A 16,292-nucleotide genomic window follows, 5' to 3' on the forward strand; every position below is an offset into this window, starting at 1 on the left:
TAACAGAGTGTCTCCTTACTGGACTTGGGCTCCAGAGCCAAGGTCCCTTCTCCTCAGCTTACCTTCTTATCTCTATTGCAGACTGCCTAGTTTTAGGGCAGAATCATGACTGATATGCTTCTTTCCTTGCTCGCTTTGAAGCAAACTCCCTGGAAAAGTCAAGTCCAAGGTTTAGGCCACTCCATCAACTTCTCTGTTTATGTTTTGTATCATTACTTGTCAGTAAAGCCCCCCACTCTGGAATTTGCATTAACTCTACATCCAATATTTAGTTTCATTATTCATCTTCCTTTTCTAATTTGTTCTAGCAAGCCCCAAGCAAATAACTTCAAATATACGTGGAAAGGATTTTTTTTTCTCTTAAAGCCATAACACACAACTTAAGGAAAAGAAATCAAACATTTCTTTGAATACGAGCAGGCATTCCATATGGGTGCTGGTTTGTGTCCTGGCTGCTCCACTTCCAACCTGGCTTCCTGCTAATGGCTGGGAAAAACATTGAAAGAGGGCCCAAGTATGTGGGCCCCTCCTCGAAGGTGAGAGATCCAGATGAAGCTCCCGGCTCCTGGCTCCAGCCTGGTCCAGCCCTGGCTGTTGCAGCCATGTGGGGAGTAAACCAGCAGATGGAAGATCTCTCTGAAATGATGAGAAGAATCCATATGTAAGGGTTGACTAGTGCAAAGCACCATTTTGACAGAGCAGTGGGAATTTTATTTTCCTTAGCAAACTTACATGATGAATGAGGTAGAAGTATTACTCTTCTGAAACGCAGCTATGAGTTGTACTGTTGATGTTTGAAAACATTCTGAAAAGTAATTTCAGCTGCAGAGGAAGCACAAGAGGCAAAACAAATTACAGTTCCTCCTTTGAAAATATGCAAATGCCTGCAGGAGGCCAGCGGAGCCGTCAGTCATACACAGTTTAATTTGCAGTACTTGATTCAGCAATGCCTTCCTTCTGATGCTCTGAAAAGCTGGATTTTACAGGGAAAGGAAAATAGGTCGAGATATAGAATGCTGGGGTCCTGTGAGGCTTAAAGCCAGGATGGATGTGGTGTCGTGGTAGAAATGTGGCTTCCTGAGAGCTGTCCCAGGCATTCCCTCAGTCTGAGCTACCTGGGGTGATTCCCGTGACTTCTGTCTAGCTCCTGCTCCCACTTCCGTCTTCTTCCAGCTAAGCCTTCTTCACCCGTACTTGCAGGTGTGGCCCCCAGGCTCTGGATGCTCTCCTGCTGTGTTCCTGAGACTTCCTTGTCCCTATGAACCACCTGGGAGCTCAGACTCTACTCCCAGACTCTGCTGCTGGCAATTCTCATTGCAGGTCTTGGAGAAAGTCCTGGGAGTCTGTAGTTTGACCAATGCCAGGGGAGTCTTAGGACTGGAAAAGTTTAGGAATCACCTGGCAGCTCATGTTCAGACACTGAGCACCAGTGTCAAAGGACAAAACTACATCTTACTTTATTAAATATCCTAATTAGCTTTTTTTTTATTCTAGAGTCAGAATAAGTGTTCTAATGAACTGAGCAGAGGAAGTTGATTTTATAGACAGAAAGGAGCTGAAAAAAGCAGAAAAAAATAAAACAAAGTAGATTGATCATTTCAAAGCTACTTTCCCTAGAGGGTGGGGACAGGGAGACAAAACAATGGAAAATTGACTTAACATCAGATTCTTTCAGGTTATCTTTACTGTGTAAGGATGAAGGCAGCAGGAGCATCATTATCAAGCAGAGGGCTGGCTTATATAGAAATTTTGGCATTTATCCCTGTAATCCCGACTTCTAGCAAGTTCTGATAAAACAGCTTCGTTTCCCAACGTTGATGTAAGTGACTCCATTTTGAGTTTTAGCAGGTTCTTTGGGGCACCAGTATAGGACCTTAGTCCCAACAAGGGCTTCCTGGGAGTTGTAGTTAGCAGACTTCACACCATGCCAGGAGGTTTGTAGACTAGGGCACGAAAACTTACATAGATCCAATGTATCTTTACTGTATCTAATCTTAGCATAAATTCTTCATACTCTAAGCAGGGATAAAGACACAATTATATGATCACTGGAATCTTCTAGAAGGATTTGGAAATTAAATCCTTTTCACGGAATAGCTAGATCATATATCCTGATGTTCATTTTGCAACTATGGCTGCTATAATCTTTTGGTGTGGAAGCATGAGAAGAAGAGGAGGCTAAATGTTTCTCTGAAATTCCAAGGTACAGAGAAAACATCTGACCATTTTTTTTTAGAAACTTTGGTAAAAAAGTATTTACTTATTATTTGAAAGACGAGAGAGAGAGAGAGAGAGAGAGAGAGAGAGAGAAAACTTCCATCTGCTGCTTTACTTCCAGAATCCCAAAGGCTACAACAGCTAGGTAGGGGTCAGGCTGAAGCCTAGAGCCAGGAATTCCATTCTGGTCTCCCATGGGGGTGTCACGGACCTAAGTACTTGGTCCATCATCTTCCCAGGCACATTATCTGAAGCTGGATAGGAAACAGCATCTGGGACTTGAACTGGCAGTCCAATATGGGATGCCAGTGAGCAAGCAGCAGCTTAACTCATTGTACCACAACACCAACCCCACCTAACAAGTCCTTTAAAAAGACAAAGCACATCCTCCTCCATCCTTTTCCTGCTTCCTGGTTCAATATGTAAGCAATTGCAATGATCAGTGATGATAAGAACACTGATAACAACAACAGTGAGTAGAAATCTGTAGAACATTCAGCATGGTACCTGACATCTGTTAAACTCCGTAGATGCTTCACAAATGTCTTCTCATTTAACCCTGCCAACAAGGTAATGAAGTCAATCCTGTGATTATTCCTAGGCCCAGCCTACACCTGGAATTCAATTTCAGCAGTCAGCTTAAGGACTCACATCCTTAAACAGTATCACCTGTCTTTTGCATTCTTACGTCGTTGGATCTTCTAAAACATTTGGTTAGCAAAGGGTGAAACACAGTCTGTGGGAGAAACTGAAAGAGGCTTGGAGATCTCACAGAGGCAACCCCCGTGCAGGAGCAGTGGGATGCTGTCTCACTAGCTGTTATGCACAGAGGGTGATGACCTTGTGAGCAGGCAAGGACAGAACGCGGTAACTCTCAGGTCAAGCTACTCCCAGAGCTGCAGAAAGGAGAAAAGCACCAGAGACCTCTGCCAGCGGGTGTGAAAGCTCAGCCTCCAGACCAGACCCTACCATGTGGGAGTGGGAGCCTCCTGGATGCCAGGATGCTATAAGTGAACACAGGGTCCAAGTAAGCTGTCTCCCAGTTATTGACCTTGTTCCATGAATTTAGAGGAAGTTCCTGCACTGGGTCCCAATAGACCAAGCTAAAAATCAAAATGGTGTCACTCTTGCTCAAGTTCCATATCACCAAAGCTGAAACTAAACTGTTATCTGACCTTAGAAATCAGGATTAGAGAGATAACAGTTAAGTTTCTGAAAATGGCCAGTTTGTTCCCCCCTCCCTTTTGTTTTTTATAAAGCAAGAGTTGTATGGGATTACATCAGTCCCAAAAGTCCAGGAGGGATAGAGGGATGATGATCTGTCTTTAGAGCTACTTCCAGCTGACATGGGGCGACAAGGTACCCTCTGCTGTCATGGGGTGATGTCTCAAACCTCCATCTCCTGGGTGGGGAGTCGAGTATATCCCCTATAACAGCATTTGGTTGACCGCCTGGCTGGTGAAGGCCTTGGTTTGTTCCTTTATCAACTCCTGTAAACACTTGAACAGACATGGTAGTATAAAAGACAGGTGAGAATAGCAGCCAATGATCCTAAGAGTGGCGTTAACCAAGTAACGAGAAGATTTCATAGAGGAGAGGAAATGAGGAGGGGGTCCCTGGACCCTTGTGAAGACTGTTTGATGGACGTGGTTTAAAGCTAATCTCAACCAAGACTGGAAGAGAAGCCACTCATCTTTTGCGGTAGAGGGGTTTGTCTGTAGAGAAATTCTGAACAATCATACAACATTAAGTGGGGGAAAGGACCACACAGGTCAGGAGTAGAGCCTTTGAGGTTAAAGTAGAGGCTATGATTACAAAAGAATGAGGCCCCAAGTGGGCTAGACAGGGTCTAGGACAAAGGACAGAGTCATTATTAGAGGACCTAAGAAAGCTGCTGTCTATACACGGATAAGTTTTCCGATTGAGAGGCAAGAAGAAACTGACAAAAGGGGCCTGATAATAATTGGGTGAGCTTTAAGGCCTTGTCAGTTATGAGGCCCGGACCAAAATGGCCAGTTTCAATGACTATGATAATGAAATTTCTGCCACCTAATCCTTACGCAAAATAAATAATTTAAAATAACCTGCAGTTAATAGTTACTTTCCCGTTGTTCTATCTCTCTGTTCCCATCAGACAAAGTAACTTTGAAATGACCAGTTTTTTGGTTGTTACATATATATGTATATATATATATATATATTTGAAAAGGAGATAAAGATCAAGAGAAAGAGAGAGGTCTCCCATCTGCTGGTTCACTTCCCAAATGCCTACAATAGCCAGAGCTGGACAAGGCTGAGGCCAGGAGCCCAGTACTCCATGAAAGTACCTCACATGGGTGGCAGGGACACCAGTACTTGAGTCATAATTACTGCTTCCCAGATAATACATTAGCAGGAAGCTGAGCCACGACTCAAACCCAGGCACTTCCATGTGGGATGCAGATATCCCAAGAGGCACCCTAACCACCGCATCAAATGCAACCTCACTTTTTGTTCTTTTGCTTCTATTTCCTTCAGTCTTTTTCTGTCCATGAACCAATCTCTTCTGCTCAGCCCATCAAAACACTCATTCTAGGAGCATTTTATAGAAGGAAATGTTGCCTGATTCTAGAATTGCAAATAAAGCCAATTAAGATCTTTGAATTGTTGGAATGTTGTCCTTTGACAGGTCCCAACATTCAATTCCCTTATGAATTTCACTGATCTGACCCACTGCTATGACAACCACCGACTGTATTATGTTTTGCCCCAGCTCAGAGCCCTGAGTACTCTTCAAAGGGAAACACTTTTACACAAATCCATTGATCTTTCATCTCATATCAAAGAAGCCAATCAGATTATTTTTGCCCAGGGAATGTATTATTAGAGAAATGGCTCTGCCTTTTCAGAATCCATCTTATTTATGGCACTGACATGAAAGGCAAGGCCCCCTGCAGATGAGAGAAAGCCCATGGCCCCGGCAGAACACTTCAGGAGTGTGCGTCCCTGGGCTGACAGGGTGACTATTTTTCCAAAGGACTCTTCTGACAGAGGGACAAGAGCAGGTGAGATACCCATTGCAGCATCAATTCAAGAACCACAGAGTGCTCCAAGCCATGATTTTATAATAATACACACTCTTGACACCTGGTATTTTGTATTCCAAAGATTCTCACCAGCAACACCTCACACTTCCCAGAGGTTGGTAGAAGCTTTCTAGCAGCACACTTTGTGGTGTTGTTTTGTTTTTTTTTTTTTTTTTTTTTTTTTTATCACAGCTAACATTGCGTAAGCATTGCAAATTAGAAGGGATGAGCTCCCCCCATTTTCTGATTGAATTTTGATGGAACCTTCTAATGAATATATTTTTGATTTGATAGGTAGAGAGACAGAGAGACAGAGCTCCACTTCCCAAATGCCCACAATTGCCACGGCTGGGTCAAGGCTGAAGGTGTGAGGTGGGAACTCAACCAAGGTCTTTCATATGGGTGGTAGGAAAAGAGGGAGATGAATCATGTACAATAACCAGCACACAGCTCCTCACAACTTAAATGGTGTGCTTCTTAAAACGGGTACTGGAGCCAGTGTTGTGGTGCAACAGGTTAAGCTGTTGTCTGATGCTGGCAACCCATGTGAGCACCAGTTCAAGACCCAGCTGCTCCACTTTGGATCCAGATCTATGCTAATGTGCCTGGGAAAGCAATGGAAAATAGCCCCAGTGCTTGGACCCCTGCCACCCATGTGGAAGACTTGGATGGAGTTGCAGACTCCTGGCTTTGGCCTGGCCTAGCCCCAACTGTTGAGGCCAGCTGGGAAGTAAAGCAGTGGATGAAGATTTCTTTCCTTTTCTCTCTCTCTCTCTCTCTCTCTGAACTATGCCTTTCAAATAAATAAATAAATCTTATTTTAAAAAATAGGTACTGCATGAATATGGTACCCAATTCAACAGACGATTCAGTACTTGAGTCATTACTTCTGTCTCCTAGGATTTGCATTAGTAGGCTTCCAGTCAGGAGCTGCACCTGGAAATCAAACCCTGGTACTGCAATGTGGGAGGCAGGTATCCTACTCACTAAGCCAAATGCTCACCCTCTCTGAACTGTCCAAGCAAGTAAAGGAGGTTAGATGATTTTGCCACCACTGGGAGCTCCTGTGAACTCAAAAATCTTGAAGACATTTTGTCAAAGTGACAATGCCACTTTGGTCAGCGATGACCTCCAAGGGAGAAGTGAAAGCAAGCAATCTCAGATTCAGTTCAGACTCAGTAGTGGTAAGGCACTTGGGTATCCTCAGTGATGTGGCTGTGAACCATCCGGCAGGCTTCACAGTGAGTAAGGAAGAAGCCGCTCTCTTCAAGGCAGTGGGTCACAGCTCCACTGGGCCACACTGCTCCTGAGAACGCTTTGAAAGCTCATTGCCATTAGGCATCTTTTGTGCTGTCCACGCACACAACTTCCACACTGGCCTCCTCTTCTTCAGTGGTTCTAGTTGGGACTGCAGCACTCCAGATGTAAAGCTATGTTATCAGAGCACCCACAGCTAAGCCAGAGCTCCAGTGAGAGTGGAGGCTATGTGCTGTTTTCAATTGTGTCTCTCACAGCTCCTAAAGTCGAGGTGGATAATGAAGAGGAAGTGATAGTGGTGACGATGATGACAATGGCAACGATGATGGCATATGATGTATGCTACAGTCATTGACTGCCAAGGTCAGCCCTGGATCCTTTCACGGGTGCTCTCGCTCCATCCTCACATCTGTACCCTTGGAGATACAGATGGAGAAGGTGAGGCTGAGAAAGGTTGACTGGCTTGTTAAAGTCTTAGTACTGGGTTGATTAGGGTCCTCCCTATAAACCATGTCCACCTGGAATCTATGGAGATGGTCTTATTTGATATTAGGGGTTGGCAGATTTAATTAATTAAGTGAAGTTGAATTCATACTGGATTAGGGTGGGCTGTAAACACAGCAACTGGAGTCCTTATAAAGAGAGGAATTTGGACACAGAGGATGCACACAGGCAAGAAGGCAAGGATCTGAGTGTTGCTGCCACAGGCAGAGAAGCACCAGGCATTGCTGGCAACCAGCAGGAGCTAGAAGGGAGACCTGGCACCAATCCTTCCCTCCAGCCCACAAAAGGAGCCAACCCTGATGACAACTTGCTTTCGCACCTCTCACCTCTGGAACTGCGAGAGAGTGCATTTCTGTTGTTTTAAGTCACTACTCAGAGTTTGTGGGGATTCCTAGGCAATAGGCCTAGGAAACTGATGCAGCCACACAGCATAGACACTGGGTTGACTAGCTGTTGGGAGCAGTGATTTAAACTTGGCTCCCTCAGCTGAGAAATCCAGATGGTACTGATTGCTGTGAGAATACAGGTAACAGTAATACTTGGCACTCAGTGTATTTTGTTGTTTGTTTGTATTGAATGACTTCATAAAGTATAATGGTTCAAGTATTTTTAATGATTATTTATTTATTTTTCATTTTCTTAAAAGGCAAAGAAAGAGGGGAGAGAGAAAGAGAAAGTCTTCCATCTGCTGGTTTAGTCTCCAGATTTTCACAACAGCCAGACCTGAGCTAGGCCAAAGCCAGGAACTGGGAACTCCGTCTGGGTCTCCCATGTGGATGGCAGGGGCCCAAGCACTTGAGTCATCGTCTCCTGCCTCCAGGATGCACTAGCAGCCACTTGGATTGGAAGCGGGGTATCACGGACTGTGCAGTATCCCACACTGCACTCCAGTATGGGATGCTGGCGTCCCTAGGAGCAGCTTAACCCACCGAGCCACAATGCCCACCCCAGTTCAAGTGCTTGCTTATGCGTGGAGCACTTCAGAAGAATGCACAAGGAGTCGGTAAAGGTGGTGGTCTCAGAGTTGGGGTCAGGGTGGCTGTGGACTTGAGCTTCACAGCCTGCCTCTTCCTGATGTTGAATTGGGCCCCCTACTCATACAGTACCTTACCTACTTACTGTTTTGAAAAGGAAACATTTCAAGTTTTGAAGAGCTAAGTGATGGTGATCATATGTGACTCATCCTCTCTTCCTCTTTCGATTTCTTTTGGCAAAAGAATCACATTTCTTGGGAAAGTGGAGAGCAGAGGACACCATAGGACAAGGGGTTGGTTGTTGGGGCCGGGGGGTAGGGGGACACTTTCGTGGATTGAGGGCTCAGAACTTCATCTCTCACACTGTCATCTCTTAATCCCTGCTTAGGCACCACTTCTATTGTAACATATAGTTTTATTTTTAATTGATACATAATTGTACATATTTATGTGATATAGTGTGATATTTTGGTATATGTAGGCCTTGTGTAATAATCAAATTAGGGTGGCTAACACATGTATCATATGAAACATGGATCATTTCTTTGTGGTGGGAACATTCAGCCCTCCCTTCTAGTTCTATTGAAATAGATAAGGCAGTGTTGTTAGCAATTTGCCACCTGGATTCATATCAGCTGTAGGCCTCCCCTTTAAGCTGAGCCCCAGACAGCTTCCCTGGGGGCCTATGCAATCCCAGATGGATGTGAGCCTGTGGGCAGAGAAGGGAGTCTGCACAGTACCCAGAAATGATCCCAGCCCTGCCCACTGCACCACACCTCTTAGGCCAATTTTTCAGTGTTCCTGGAACAGTAAGCAATGCAATTGGATCAAGAATGGGCTGTGCCCACCGTGGGCACGAAATGTCAAAGGTAGCACATGGAGGAACAGAAAAGGAGATGTGAAATCTATTTCCAGCAAGTTGAAGTGGAGCTATGTCATTGTGGCCTCCCTGCCTCCTTCTAGTTAGCGTCTTTTTTTTTTTTTTTTTTTGAAAGATTTATTTATTTATTCGAAAGGCAGCTACAGAGAAGCAGAGGCAGAGAGATCTTCTATCTGTTGGCTCACTCCCCAAATGGCCGCAAGAGCTAGGACTGGGCCAGGCTCATGCGAGGAGCCAGAAGATTCTTCCGGGTCTTCCACATGGGTGCAGGAGCCCAAGCACTTGGGCCATCTTCCACTGCTTTCCTAGGCCATCAGAAGTAGAGCAGCTGGGACTCAAATTGGAGCCCATATGGGATGCTGGCACTGCAGGCTGCACGGCTTTACCCACTACACCACAGCGCCGGCCCCCTGACCTTCCTCCTCTCTTATGTGCTGTAATATGTGGCATTTGCTATGGTTAAAACTGCCATGCAGGGATTTTGGGTGCTGGTCTCCGAGGAGGCGGATGTCCCATGAGGTTAGCACAGATGTGTGGGGACAGGTGTCACCCACTGCTGTCTACTGCCAGCCTGCCTCTCGTGCACAGTGGCATCTTCATGGACTTGAACCCTAAACCTTATTTTGACTCACAGAATTGTGTTTTTCTCCTCTTGCCTTCTCCCTCAGTTATGTTTTTTCTGATATAACTGTATTTTATTAAAAAAATTTTAGTAGGGAAAACAAATCAAATATCCACCTCACTGTGAACAAACAGGAGTCTAAGAGGTCTGAAACTGCTGCTAATTAGAACAGAAAAAAAAGTGTGATGAGCAGGCTGCAGGGAACTAAATGCTTTTCATTTATTCAGACAGTCACATCCCAGGAAGCACCAACCTGCTAGAAACAGCAGCCGGTTATTGTGGATTTGCAACGAAGGCCACAGCTCTCACCATGAGCACATGCATCGCTGAGCTGGAAGGCACATCTGTTGCCTGAGGGCTCGGTGTCCTGGCAAAGGAGACGTCCAGGCTGGTTGGACTGGATTGAGAGTCGATTTTCTCAGATCCACTAGGCCCAGCACACCTGTCCGCTTGAGATAAGAGAGAGGCCAAGGGTGGCACAAGAAATTTTTTTTTTTTTTTTTGGCCTGCTTAGAGCAGACATCAGATTGGCTTTTCCTAATGGCGCTGTGTGGCCCAGGTGTCGATAGTTAACGACGTCATTTGTTTGGTACTGAATACATGCAGCACTACATCCGTGTGAAGTCTCGGCGACTCTTGCCAGCCAACCAGGAGTCAGCACCTGTGACGTCTTCCTCACTTCCTATGGCTTAGAGGGGTAAAGTGTCAGCATATGACAATTAGCATTCGAACCCGTTCAACCTGGAGTTAGTGGGCTATGCTGGGTTCCTGTCATAGAACTCACTCATTCCTTCCAGAAACATTGGCTGTGCTTCTACTGAGTGCTGGATGTGAATCAACCATGGCCTCTGGCCTCCAGGAGCCTGCCTTCTGCTGGAGAACAGAGTGATAAAATGTAAGTGTGGCAGGAAGAGCTGCGGGGACCCCAGGAGCGTCTCTGGATTCAGCCAGTGGAGCAGGGCAAGCTGCTGGGATCCAGGTGCTTCTCTGAATTCAACCTGGGGGTGGTGGAATCAGGAAAGGCTCCCTGTGGGAGGTGGAGCTCCCAGGATGAAGATGGGGTAGGGGAGTGGGTAAGGCATCAGGGAGGAGCATGCACGGGGTGAGTGAGGCAGGTGTGTGGGCATGGAGAGTGGGCGGTGGAGGAAGTCCTCCGGCAGACAGAGTGGGAGACAGGAAGGAGGAGGGAGAGGGAGGAAGCAGTGGGCAGGGCTGGATGGGCTGGAGAAGCAGCTGTGCTGTGATGCCAGTTTTTCATAATGTAGAGAGGGACTTTCTGTCTCTGACAAAGGCTGCCCCAAGACCTAGAGGAGCTCAGCCCTAAAGTGAGCTCTGAACAGGCTGCAAGGCTGCAAAGCTGAGCCAAGGCAGTGAAGTAGGCAGGCATACAGGTTAAAATTGATCAGGTTTGTGAGCTGGAAGACCATGCCTTCACCACGCACCTGTGCAACCTCACGCCCTGATACCTTTGTCACGCACCTGTGTAACCGCATCCCCCTACCTGGCAACACCTGGGTGCACACCAGCCAATCAGGTTAATAACCACTTCCCTTTGGAAGTGGATTAAAAGCCTGGGACACGGTGTGTCCGTCTCGCTCTTCTTCGCTGGCCTCTTGCCAGGAGGGGCTGGTAGCCCTGGCCCCCAGGGTACGTGGCCTTCAGGCCACCCGCCCTAGGCTTCCTGGCCTAGATGGTTCCTGGTGCTCGGTATGAATCCAGATTTACCTCTCTCTCTCTTAGATAAAGCTCTCACTCTCCTATGCACCTTTCTCACTAAATAAAAGCCTAAAATGTAACATACTGCCTTGTTTATCTGTGCCGATATTTAGAATTCTTCTCTAAATATTAGGCAAGAACCCTCTCGGGCTTATTAATATTGGGGATTTATTAATAAACATATGGTGATATCGTATGGCACCCCAAATTCCAGTAGCATATGTGGCATCCCAGATGGGATTTCTGGGGAACTTTAAAGGGCCACATTTTCATATATATTTTAGGGAGTCATTTCCGATATCCGCAGGAGGATGAAGAGCAGCTATGGGGACCTATGGTTCTCAAGAGTCAGTAGGGGGAGCCCACTGAGGCTGACCTTGCAGCAACCCTGACTCTCAGGGAGCCCCTGGGAGCCCCAGGGGGAGCAGGCTGCAGGCAAGGAGGCTCCGGAGGCCTGCAGCCTTGAGTTTAGATCCTGCTCCCTCCACCTACTGCCTCTGAGCTGCGCTAAGTTTTCAGAGCCTCACTTTTCCCACCTGTGAAGCAAGCGGCAGACCCCTGTGGTTTAAATGCACCCCCCAAAGCTCATGGGTTGGGTTCTTAATCTCCAATGCAACAGCATTGGAAGGTGGTGTCTTTGGGAGATGAATAGGCCAGGAGGATTCGGAGCGTGAGTCTCAACAGCGCAACCTAAATTTTCAGGCCTATTAAAAAATTAGCAAATAAATCTTTAAAAAAATTATCTTCTTCCCCAAGTTCCAAAAACTATCCATTAGTTTGGGACTCACTATTCCGTAACCCCCAGGCCTGATGAAACTGGGCACAGATGTTTTATCTAAAGGCTACTGGAATGTTTATTGCTGAAAGCCCAGCACCTAGGGACCTTCCAAACTGATTCCGCAGTGCCCTGCCCCCCACCCACCTTATTGTGAGGAATCAGAAGGGTTTATAGGCAGTTAGTTTGGTCCCCCCAACATGGTGCAAATTACTTGTCTCTGTCCAAAAGTTAGCTTTACGGAGATCAAGGTGCCAAATCCCACTGCCCTTTTCTCGCCAAAAGCTGCCTTTAGCAAAACAAAGTGCAACAAATCCCATGCTTCTGATGGTTTTTGTCTTATCAAGAGCAAGCTAGACAGGGCAAACAAGATCACAAATCTGGCCTTTTGATGGGTTTGGTCCCTGCCTTCTAACTGATTAACTGTTACCTGTTTTTTCCCCCAAAAAGAGTGAGCTCAAAACACTCAGACCCTCACAGTTCAGGGGGGTCTCCCTCTCTGGGAGCCCCCACACACACTCCTGGCCGCTGGGGCAGAAGTTTTCTGACTTAAATAAATCTTGCTTTTCCCTCCCCCTTGTCCATGCATAAATTCTTTCACATGAGACAAAGAACCGAAAGTCATCTTTCTCCCATCACATCATCAGGGTCCAAGTGGTGCTCTGCACCTCCCCCAGCAAGCCGCTTAACAGGGGCCTCTGCCTGCTGCTCACAGGGAATGAATCTTGGTTTCCGACCCCCCATTCTGTCCTCCCTAAAGTCTTCTCTACCTTAGCGAGCCACCGCCTCTCCTTCTTTGAACCCTAAAATCGGAAAACCTAACACAAAGTAATGAGACTGTCAGGTCTTTGCTTCCCAGAGGTGAGAGCTTGCTTCAGGAAGCCAGCAGTCTTGGGGAAAGGGTAGTTTCTGAATCCAAACCCTACCCTCTCCCACCCAACAAGCCAGCAAAACAGGTTTACAGAGGGAAGGGGTAGCTGCAGGTGGCGGTTGGAAACACAATGAGTCCAGTCAACTGATAATTAAGGTGACTTTCAGGCTTTGTTCTGACGAGGCTCCCTCTGAGAAATCCAGGGCATCAGCCAGGTAGAGGGTGCTTGACAATGGGGCTCAGCTGCTGGTAGTTGAGGGTTGTAGCTTTCTCCCCAGCTGGCTGCAAGGTCATCTCCTTTCAGTGGGCACCTGAAATTCTTACAAGTCACAGGTAATTCTCACTACTAGCCGCTGGCCCTTGTCAGCCAAAATATGAAAAGGGAAGAGAAGATGCCTTCCTTAGGGTTATAACTTGAGATGTTTTAGGCAAAACCTGAATAAGTGCCACTCACTCAGCTAAGGGACACTTAGTATGGATTTCCCTGAGGAAAAAAATGGTATTTCTTCTAACCATTTCTCAATTAGTTACTTTAAAGAAAACTGAGGGCCAGCGCTGTGGTGCAGTAGGTTAATCGTCCGTTCCTAGTCCCGCCATCCCATATGGGCTCCAGTTTTAGTCCCGGCTGCTCCTCTTCCAATCCAGCTCTCTGACTGGCCTGGGAAAGCAGTGGAAGATGGCCCAAGTGCTTAGGCCCCTGCAGAAGAAGCTCCTGGCTCCTGGTTTCAGATTGGCCCAGCTCCAGCCGTTGCAGCCATCTGGGGAGTGAACCAGTGGATGGAAGACCTTTCTCTCTGTTTCTTCCTTTCACTGTCTGTTACTCTACCTCTCACATAAATAAATTTTAAAAACTTTAAAAAGAAAGAAAAAGGCCTGAGAGCTATGCTTCCTGAATGGTGGGGGCAGAGCAAGATGGGGGCTGAGTAAATGTTTCAGCAACCGTCTCCCAACAGAATCACCAAACAGCCGTTCACACATCAGATCATCTTCACAAGAGCTGTGGAAGCGAGCTGAGAGATCACAGGGCTTGGCTTTGGTATCATAACCACGAAAGGCACATTGAGGCCAGAGGAGAGAAAAAGTCACCCATGTTAATGTTCTCCTAGCTCCAAGGGGTGCAGCTGGGGCAGGGAGAGGGAATTAAATCCCAGTGACAGACCCACTGTGATAAAATCCAGAGTCAGCATGAGCCCCATGGCCCCTGCCTCCAGACCTGTACCTGAAGACAATATTTGGAGCCTCTATGGCCAGGGGGCCTCCACCATCCCTCCCTCAATGGCTCACAGAATGTCAGACTCAAGTTCTGTGGAGAGGAGCACCTTGGAGCTCAGAGCTGGGCCCACCTCCCTGAAACCCAGGACCTGATAAAGCTAGAGCCCTCTCTCCCATCGTCCTCCAGGCCAGTGCTCCTAGACTGAGCCTTATTGCCCTTACATCAGGTAGAGACCTGCACTCTGGTGGGACAGATTAGTTCTGGCATCTAACACCTCCAGCCTCAGGTGTGAACCCCTAGGACTTGATAAGTCCCAGTGATAATGAGAACCAAATGTGATACAGCCTAGTGCTAGTCTGAGCAGCCAGGGGCCTGCTCCAGACAGATAGCAAGGAGCTACAGGACTATATCTTGATGCTGAGTACCAGGCAAGTAAAACCCAATACTGGGCAAATCATGATGGCCCCTGTGCCTAGGCAAATGCTTGTGGATAGTCTCTAGTTTGTCCCAGTGTCAGGTATGGCTAAGGGGGATAGACTTTCTTTAGTGCCTGTTACTGCTAGCCTCATGTGGGGCTGGCATGCAACCCCAAGATTGCACAGAGTTTAATGACCCTGAGGCCCAGATATGACCCACCTAGTGCATGCCTGGCCAGCTAAGGGGGTGCCTCTACCAACCCTTTTACATACCTTGGGCAAAAAGCAAGGAAACATAGCACTGTTTTTGGACTCGGTGCCAGGCTAATAAAATCCAACACTGAGCAGATCCTAACAGTCCCTGTCTCAGGGCAGTGCCTGCAGACACAGCCTCTGGACCTGCTGCAATGCTCAGTGGAGTTTCATGGCCCTAGTTGATCAGCCTTAGAACCCAGTTAGTGTCACCAGTGGCTGCCAGAGTGACCCTGGGCAGTGAGCCCACCTCAGCAGCAGACAGATCATAGCAGAGTGAGTTTTGGTCTTACCCCCTGGCTGTGCTAGTGTTGGTGGGCTGTGGGCTCCAGGTGTGATGTAGCATAATGGCATTGGTGGTCACAGGACTAGAAGTCTAGGCCTAACCTAGGTCACAGGAAGAGGCTTGTAGGGCCAACTACAGCTTTTCAGGTTCTCCCCCAGTTCATTCTGAACAACACACTAAAGGCAGACTTGGGGTGAATCTGAGTTTGGGCAGTATTGTGGAATTGAAACAGTGAAAAAATATCAGCAACAGACTTGGGGGAAACCTCCACTTACTGTGCTATCTAGGGCTGAAATAGCAGAAATGTACATAGACTCAAAGAAAATAAACAGACTGTTTAGAATTTCTAGAACAGCCGCAAATGAAGCCAGAATGTTATCACTAATGTATCAATGCACAAACCATGTCGTACACCAAGAAGCATCAGGAAATTCCAAGGCACTCAGATAATGAGCAAAATAAGGTACCAGAAACCAACACTCTAGGAATTGGAATTTTCAAATGCTCTGATGAAGATTTCAAAATAACAATATAAGGAAACTCAATGAACTTCAGCAGAATACAGAAAAATTACGTGATATTCTCAGACTTGATAGAGAAATAGAAGAATTAGGCAAAAGCAAATTCTTCAACTGAAAAGTACACTGAGCAATATTGAAAATGCAAAAGAAGGCATCAATCGCACAGCAGAACAAAGAGAAGAATCGGTGAGCTAAAAGATAGGATATTTGAAATTACACAATTGAAGGAGAGAAAAGAAGAAACAAGTATAATAAAAAAAATCTTATAGGAACTTTGGGACAGCTTAAAAAAAACAAATATATGAGTTATTATGGTTCAAGACTGACTTAAAAATGCCAAAGGGGTAGAAAGTATATTTGTTATGTGTTGAGTAGATCTCAAATCAAAACTCATGCAAAATGTTTAAACTGATGTCTTAATGGCTGATGGATTAAGGATGGAGACTTGATCTAATTGTCATGGCTAGGAGGTGGGGTTGGTGGGAGGTTTGTTGATCCTGGGAGGCATGACCTTGCAGGGTGGTTCTCCCAGGGGGTTGATTTTTTTTTTAAGTAGTTCAAGCTCTGCCTACCTTCTCTCACTATGTGGTCATTTTTCCACACTTGCCATGATCTTCTTCTGTGGGATCCTGGGTGATGGGACTGACTGATTTTGAGCTGTAAACTCCACAAAATGAAAGCTGAAATAAACCTTTTCTTTCCCTGGAACCTCCTCTTGTATAT

General features: G+C 46.4%; 1 long non-coding RNA gene across 1 annotated transcript; it reads left to right on the plus strand.

The window, feature by feature from the left end:
* The first annotated feature begins 10,041 nt into the window (after positions 1-10,041).
* LOC149126761 (uncharacterized) lies at positions 10,042-13,741 on the plus strand. Its single transcript, XR_016233477.1, has 3 exons — positions 10,042-10,216; positions 10,317-10,414; positions 13,527-13,741. It is a non-coding gene; the product is annotated as an uncharacterized LOC149126761 (long non-coding RNA).
* The last annotated feature ends 2,551 nt before the right edge of the window (positions 13,742-16,292 follow it).

This window comes from Oryctolagus cuniculus, chromosome 5 (assembly GCF_051225735.1).
Source record: "Oryctolagus cuniculus isolate XC-2025 breed Fujian yellow rabbit chromosome 5, ASM5122573v1, whole genome shotgun sequence".
Classification (NCBI taxonomy): Eukaryota; Metazoa; Chordata; class Mammalia; order Lagomorpha; family Leporidae; genus Oryctolagus; species Oryctolagus cuniculus.